We start from the raw sequence: 8,283 nt of genomic DNA, 5'->3' as shown, positions 1-8,283 counted from the left end.
CATCTGGCTAGGAATTCCAAGGGTGCCCCTTTTCGGTCATTGTAGTTATCAATCTTAGAGATAAAATATATGTGGAACTCATTCCTAGTCACAAAGATATGTAGAAAATTCCTAGCAGATTCGGTCCATCTGATTCACTTTCTTTTTTCTTAGAGAATGAAAGTTTGAGATTTTAGTTTATACTAGGGGAATTTTTCCCGAAAGGAAAAAAGATAAAAAAAATTTGTATCACATGAATCATTTACATGATCAAGAGTGCATTTCATATCGGTACATGAGTCATGACTATTGGTCGATGATCATTCAACATTCATTTGCATGACCATTCCGCAATTGTGCAAGGTTGAGATTTTCAACACATTACTTCTATGTCGACAAAGAAAATCGAACTACCTTTGTACTGATTCCTCTCTTTGAGGATAAGTAGGTAATCTATAATATAATTCGTCATATGTCCATTGCATCTTTACATAAATCTTTGTTGTTTTAAAGTGAAAGAAGATAAAGATATTTCCCGTCGAACATACTATGCACACAATGAAACGAGTAAGCTTTAGTACTGAATCTAAACCAACGACTATTTCAAATGCAAAGCGATTGAATACCTCTTTCAAAATTCGTACAAAGGATTATCTATTATAATTCCTTTTCGTGTCTAAAACTTGATAGTAGAGGAAAAAAGTGAAAAAAACCTCTAAATCCTGAAAAAAGTCATTGACATTTTATCATATTAATATGGGTTCATATAGAGAAAGATTAAACAATGGGGGCATATAGACATCATCATCTCCTTCAAATCAATCTCTCTAATGAATAAGGAGAGAGAAGGGGATGTGGAAGAAGATTATTTTACAGTTTTTAAAGGATCAACTAAAAAACTTTAAGGAATCAAACCTAGAATTAAAAAAATAAAATGTTTTCCCGTTTCGGGTGTTCTTGGTTAGTTTGGATCTAAATTCAAACTTTTTTTTTCGGTTTCTAAAATTTGATTGATCCATATTGTTATTAACATGTTGAGTTGTATTTATGCTCGAATAAACCAATTTTGATGTTTTAAAAAAGTTTATTTTGCCAAGGGGATAGAATGTTCTAAAACGGTGCTTTTTTTTTTGTTAGTTTTTATCTTTTTTAGGTTGTTTGGTTAATTAATATACTTATTTGTTTAATAATATGATGCATGTTTATTTTCATCATGTACCAAAAACATAAATCTTTAAATGACTCTCAAAACCAAAAATGAATGCATGAAAGGAAAAGCCAAAGCATAGGTCGTAATACATTATGTGTATGACCAGTGACATTTTAAGCAACCTCATCTAACAAATTCTCACTTTCTCTAAGAGTGATTGTTTTTTTTATCAAATAATGAACTATGTGTTAAACTAAGTTAAAAGGGAATTATTAAATCAAAAGGGAAAATTGCTAAATTAAGTTAAAAGGGGAAATCATAAATTAAGTTGAATTATAAAAAACATTTTAACTGATTAAAATGAATTTAGGATAATTAAAATGAACACACATGATTTTGATGAATGAATAAAACTAAGTTCAGCAATGTATTAATGCGTAGGTAATATTGAAGACTCGCTAGAAGTAGAGTTCGCTGGCAGTAGAGTTTCTCAAACAGCAGACTCGCTATCAGCTGAGCTGCTCTATCACCAGAGTTTTCTTATAGTATACTTGCGATCAGCAGACTCGCTATCAGCTGAAGATGCGCTAACAGTAGAGTTTCCATCAGCAAACTTGCTATCAGCTGAAGATGCGCTAACAGTAGAGTTGTCATTAACAGACTCACTATCAACTAAAGATGCCTAACAATAGATTGCCATCAGCAACTCGCTATCAATGAAGATGCGTCAAACAGAGTTTCCATCAGCAGACTCGCATCAACTGAAGATGCGCTAACAACAGAGTTTCCAACAGCTGAGGTCGCCATCAGCAGACTCGCCATCAGCAGAACTGTTCAACAGTTGAGTTCTATCAGAGAGTAAATCATCAGCAAACTGTTCAAACTGAGTTTGCTATCAGTGAGTTCCACATCAGCTGAATGCGTAACAGCTAAGTAAGTAGTTGAGCACTCATAAATACAATACGACAAAATGTACAACCAACTCTCTACTCTGACATGTAAAATGATAAATGAATATTCTATTCCACTACGCACTAAAATCCCGTACGTAGTCATACGACAAACGTACCGTTTCCATGAATCAACAAATGATTCGACCATTGTCGTGCATCAAATATAAAAGGATCAGAGAACAACGGTGAAGCCCTCCGGTTCTTTGCTCACTCTCGTTCTTCTAGATTCTAGCTCGTTCGTTCTTGATAATTAACTACGTTACAAGACGATATACGTTGAGCGATAATCATTTGTATTATTTGATAATTATCTTACTTTTGTAAATTGAACAGATCGTTGTTCAACAAGATAGTGTGAGAGCTTGGAGTTCATATAGGCAAGTGTTAAGACTGTGATCTGAGTGGGTTTGTGTAGAGGTTACACAAATCAAAGACTTCTAATGGAATCTTTTTGGAAACAGAAATAAGGTAACATATGAGTTTTTATCTTCGAACATCCATAAAATCTTGTGTTGTCTTTTATTGCTTTATTCAATCTTATATTTGTCGTTTCAAATCCTGCAAACATTTTGCGCACTTGAAACCGTTGAAGATCTTGCTACGATTTGTTCAAAAATAGAAACAATTTTTAATCCCTAACAGAATAAAATCATTTAAGTGAAAAATAGAACAACAGTATTCAACCCCCTTCTACTGTTGTCTTTGATCCTAACATGGTGCTAGGGGTTTACGAAGCCATTTAGTTAGCTAATGAAATATGTTTTGATTAGTTGGTACCAAGACACATTTCTTGAAGTTATTTCTCATTAAATGAAGAATCACGAGTTTAATTTATAATGAATGGTACTTTTTTTTGTCTGTATAATCACCATTGTTATCCAATATAGTTGCATCGGATAAAAAGAATTGGAATAACTTTTAGTTCAGTGATGAACTTATTTATCAAGAATTGTTTTTTTGATATCTCTAAGAGCATCTCCAATGATACCCAAACTTAAATTCAAACCATATTTTCTTCTAACCACACTAAAATCAAACCAAAATAGTTTTTCACCATTTTCTCTCTCTTGCAAACACATATATATCAAAGTTTTTTTTCTTCTAATCAACCCTAAACTTAATTTAGGTATGTTTTATACATTAAACTTATTTATATATTTTATTTATTATATAATATTTTTATATAACATAAATTTATAATAATGTTCAAAATTGATAATAATGTTAAATAAAATTATAATAATGTTAAAAATATTTTTTTTAGTTTGTGTATAAAATTTTTAATCATTAATAAAAAAATAATTAATTTACAAACAAATTTAAAATAATGGGGTGATATTAAAATATTGTGATATAATTAGGTGATATTAAAAGTTATAAAAGTTAATGTAAGTAAGAATTATTTTAAGAATTATTCTTTTGAGGTTTTAGAATAAATTTTCAGTGGGAGAAAAATTACTATGTGATTACATTTACCACAAAAATGAGGTTAAAAATGAATTTTCGGTTAGAGATGGGTCTAAAACTACAATATACTCCTGGCTGCTACAGTTGTCGCCATCTTTATTTAATTGTGATTCCTGGTATTGAAATATTTCAATTGGCTGAATTAAAGCGTTTAACATGAATTAAACCCATATTGAAGATCATCTTTTGAAAACCCACGTCTGTATAAAATGTTGACGTTACTTCAATGCCATTGGTAAGAAAATGAAGGAATAACACTAGAAACAGGTTAAGAATACATCATGATCAATAATCATATAATAAAATAAAAAAATCATTTAACATCATCTAGTTAAGGTTCCTACTAACCGATTTTAGTAGTACGATAGAGTCCGTGGTCATCCCATCACAAGCTAAGGTTCCCTCTAGATCCCAATAACCCTTGATATCCTTACATCAAGATCCCTTTGGACTTGTCGAAAGAGGGCTCTCACATTTTCAGCAAACCTTTTCATGTCGAAACCACTAGTAGAAGTAGTCCCAACAAAACCCATATGCAATCTTGGACTGAATTTCAAATCAAACATTTGTCCTGTTGCACTATGTATCTTTGTAGCTTAATGCTTGACTCAACAACTGCTCCACACTCTTTCTTTCATCCTTGACATTATTGCTGCGGCTGCTGTTCTACATTCTCCAATATTTCTATATACATTTTCTTCCTTCTGCAAATGGATGAAAACAGTTTTTTGACTGCTAACCAAACTAATGTTTCTAATTAAAGCCAAGAAGAAGCAAAAGGGTTACTTACAATAATACGCTTGCAAAGTTCATCAACCTTCACTTGTAGGGACTGATAGCGATTAACTTGCTTATTCAATAACGTCAAAATGGTCTTTAACCTTAGTGCAGGGGCTTCACCACTGTCAGTATCGTCATGTCCAGAACAACATTCTGGCTGCTGCTTCCCAATCAACCTTTCAACCATGTGAATTTGGTGCTTTAGCCTCTTGACCTTGTATGACACTCCAAGAGCATGAAGATCCATTTTCCATGACACATCCTTGGGCAAGGTATAGTTCGATGAAGAAGAAGAAGAAGATGAAGATATGAACGGTTATATCAACACAACCTCTTTTGGCTTGGTTTTGGCCTGCATACTCAACCAAATAGTGTCTTGGGACAGTGCTGGATCTGAGATTTGATTTTGATGGTTTGGGAATTCCATCTGCTTTTTTAAGGACCATTCAAGCTTCATATTGTCTTTTCGAAGCTGGGATAGTTTATACTCAAGTCCTTCAATATGGGACCGCAGCCTCCTTTGATTCCATTTCCATGCTAAGTAACGCGATCGACAGGCTTCCAATTTCTCATCTTTAAGTCTTATCTGTTCAGCAAAAGCCTCTATTTCTAACTGATGCTGCACGTATCCTTCAGGCAAGCATTCTGAGGTAATGAATTCAGACACATTTTTATGATCTGGGGAATGCCTCTCGTTTCTAGTCCCAGACTCAGCTTTCCACCTTTCTGTTTCTACCTCAGCTTGCTTTCGTTGGCCTTTGACAATTTGATTTCCTTTAAGAGAAGTTGCTTTTCAGCTGTGTCCAATTTAGATTTTCGTAGCATAGCAGACAAAACGTTGTCTTTCTGTTCTAAATCCTTCCGATTTTCATCAATTCCACGGATAGCTTATGACCAACAAGATGGATTCCTCCTTTTTCTGTGATACAGAATCGAGTTCTTGAATAGCAGCCTCAGCTTGTATCAAGGCCCGACTCATCTCTTCCTCAAGCTGTCTCTGTTTGGAAAGAAACTCAACCGAAGCAGTTTTGTTGTTCAAAATCTCTGTAGAATGATATTGATCTTTATGCTTTGCTGTCTCTCTTAGTTCCCGCAATTCATGAAGGAGTTTCTTCCTCTCTGAGAACCAGCTCTGCTCTCGAGTAGCAAACATGCCCACTGCCTTCTCATTGGCCCTGGCATCGTCTCTTCTTCTTGCTTTGAGCTCTTCAATAGTTCTTTCTGCATCTTCAAGCTTTAACCTTTTCCTTGTGTGCTCTCCAAACAAGAAGTGCCAAGATCAGGTCAAAAACTTCCATCAGGCCCGTAGCCCCACACCTGGATTCGAAAAGAGTCGAAGAGAAAAAAATGCACAAGAAACTCCAATAACATTGAATACAGTTATCATTTTTCTCTACAAAAGTGATCACGGAAGATGATGTTGATGATGATTCAATATTATCGTTTCTCTCTTCAACAGTAATCAAAGATGAGGATCCCAAGCCCCTCAACATAATTGTCTGGAACCAAAATAACTCTACACCTTGGAAAACTGCACTGCTTATTTTCTATATATATGAAACGAAGAAAGGGAAATGATCAAGAGCTACCGTAATGGAGAAGGCATCTAGGAAGGACCAAACCCTTCAGCAAACAAAATGAAAATCTTTATCCAATCCACAAATATGGGTTTAGAAAATATGCATTCACTCTGCACTGTGTACATTATTCGACATGGTCCTTCGAGGTAAAAAGGTAACTCAAGGAACTGAAAAGAAGAAAATAATTATTAAAAATAAATAGAATGATGACCCACCTGATGCAAGCTACTTTCTCGCCTGTTTTCCTTCAAATCATTCTCGGCTGTTCTTGGGTTAGATAAGGTACACTCTAAAAGAATTTTTTTTTTTTTTTTATATAGTGAGGAGATTAACACTTCAACTAGGGATCACAATGACCGAGAATTCATTTATCATCTTTGTCCGTTTTACTTGGATTTACTACCGTCTCGGTCATGTTGGATTTGGAATTCCTTTGAATTTATACTATAATCTTTAAAAAAAAATCATAAAAATATTCTAATATAAAATTATAAAAAATAAGAAAATATTTGTCATAAATGAGATGCAAAGCTAACCAAATTTTGATCATATTTATCTTATACAGATTATCTGGATTCATTTTTACACAAATAAAATTCAGAAAAGTGAATTTATGTCAAGAGTCAAGTTAGAACATTTCAATATTAGTTTTTTTTTGAAATGATAGAAGATTATATAAATTAATAAAGAATAAAGTAATCTTACATGATCCACATCAATTACATCAAGAAAATGTTAAAATTTTTAAACTAATTTTATAAATTACATTAATGAATAAAAAAATTAGAATATGGGTAATAAAATCAAATCAAATTCAATGAAATTCAAACGTGAATTAAAGGGTGAAATTTGATCCAAATGTATAATTTGAATCAATTAATTTAAATTAATTGATCTAATATGCTTTGATGATCAATTAACAAAATGTTATTAATTTAAAATGTTGTTAATTTGTAGTGTAACTTACATAAGTTTGTTATTAATATTATTATTTGTTATGATAATTAATATTATTATTAAGAAATTGGATAATCATATAACGTTAGTATTGCGTTGGATCAAATGATAATTTTATTTAATGGTTTAACTTTTCAACAATATAAGATCTCTAATCTTTAATCTAAAACTTCACTTCATACTTTATATTTTCTCACTCTAGAATTCCAAAAGCTTTTATCTTGTTCTGTGAGTGTTTTCGAGTTTTTACTCGATATTTTTTTTTTGTTAAAACCCGGTGATAGTTAAGATACAAAGTATTAGATATCTTATCTTGAAATAACAGAATATATTATAAAATAATGTTACAAATAAATTATATAAATACAATATTACAAAGAACAAAATCACTAGATAAAATGTTAATTCGAGGCATGTACTTAGCACATTTCCCTTAAAACAGTTCCACCATCTCCCCTTGTGCTGGAGCTTATCGCAGAAGGGTGTCTCTCAGGCTACAACGAATCTAGTAGCATGACTATCTCCCAGGGTACAACGAATCTAGTAGTGATTCAACACTGGAATCACTATGTAGCGAACTTGACAAAATATTTAAATCAATCATCGGGTTTCAACGGAAATATGACGAGCCAAAAACTCGAATTATACTCGAGAGTGAAGAACTCGAAGAACACTCACAAAACAAGAAGAAGGCTTTGGGATTCTAGAGTGAGAAATTAATAAAGATAAATGATGTGTTTTTTTATGTATAGAATGGTGTGGGATAGAATGCCTATTAATATTGTTAAAATAATAAACTGTTCATTAAATCATCAATTGATCCAACGGTTGACATTGATTGCCTCTTCATTTGTCTTAATATTTCTTCTTAATGAAGGCTAATTGTTTGCCAAAATTAATGAATATATTTATTTTGCAATACTCACGTTACATGGTTTTTTTAATTTGTTAATAATAATATTAAATTATCATAACAATTAATAATAATAACAAAATCATGTAAGTTACATTATAAATTAACAATATTTTGTTAATTGGTCATCAAGGCATTTAGATTAATTAATTTAAATTAATTCAAACATTTGGATCAAATTTCACCTTTAATTCACATTTGAATTTCATGTGAATTTGATTTAATTTTATTACCCACATTCTAATTTTCATTCATTAATGAAATTTATAAAATTAGTTTAAAAATTCCAACAATCCCCCACATTAATGAAAATTAAAATATTAACCCGGTGAAAGGTTTAACAGTTAAATTCTACATATGATAGGTAGGGGTAACCCTTTGAACCTTCCCTTATGAAAGTATATAACTTACTAGCTGATTAGTAGACTCGATGACTTTGAACTACTCTGCCATTCGTGTACACGATTACACACTTTCACATAGAATTCTCCTTGATACATGTCA

The 8,283-nt window shown here is 32.1% G+C and overlaps 1 pseudogene; it reads right to left on the bottom strand.

Annotated features, from left to right (window-relative positions):
• Positions 1-1,655: 1,655 nt before the first annotated feature.
• LOC124915788 lies at positions 1,656-5,608 on the bottom strand (annotated as a pseudogene).
• Between the last annotated feature and the right edge of the window lie 2,675 nt (positions 5,609-8,283).

This window comes from Impatiens glandulifera, chromosome 9 (genome assembly GCF_907164915.1).
Source record: "Impatiens glandulifera chromosome 9, dImpGla2.1, whole genome shotgun sequence".
Taxonomy (NCBI): Eukaryota; Viridiplantae; Streptophyta; class Magnoliopsida; order Ericales; family Balsaminaceae; genus Impatiens; species Impatiens glandulifera.
The sequence above is the reverse complement of the archived record's forward strand: the minus strand, read 5'-3'. Positions and strand labels throughout refer to the sequence as shown.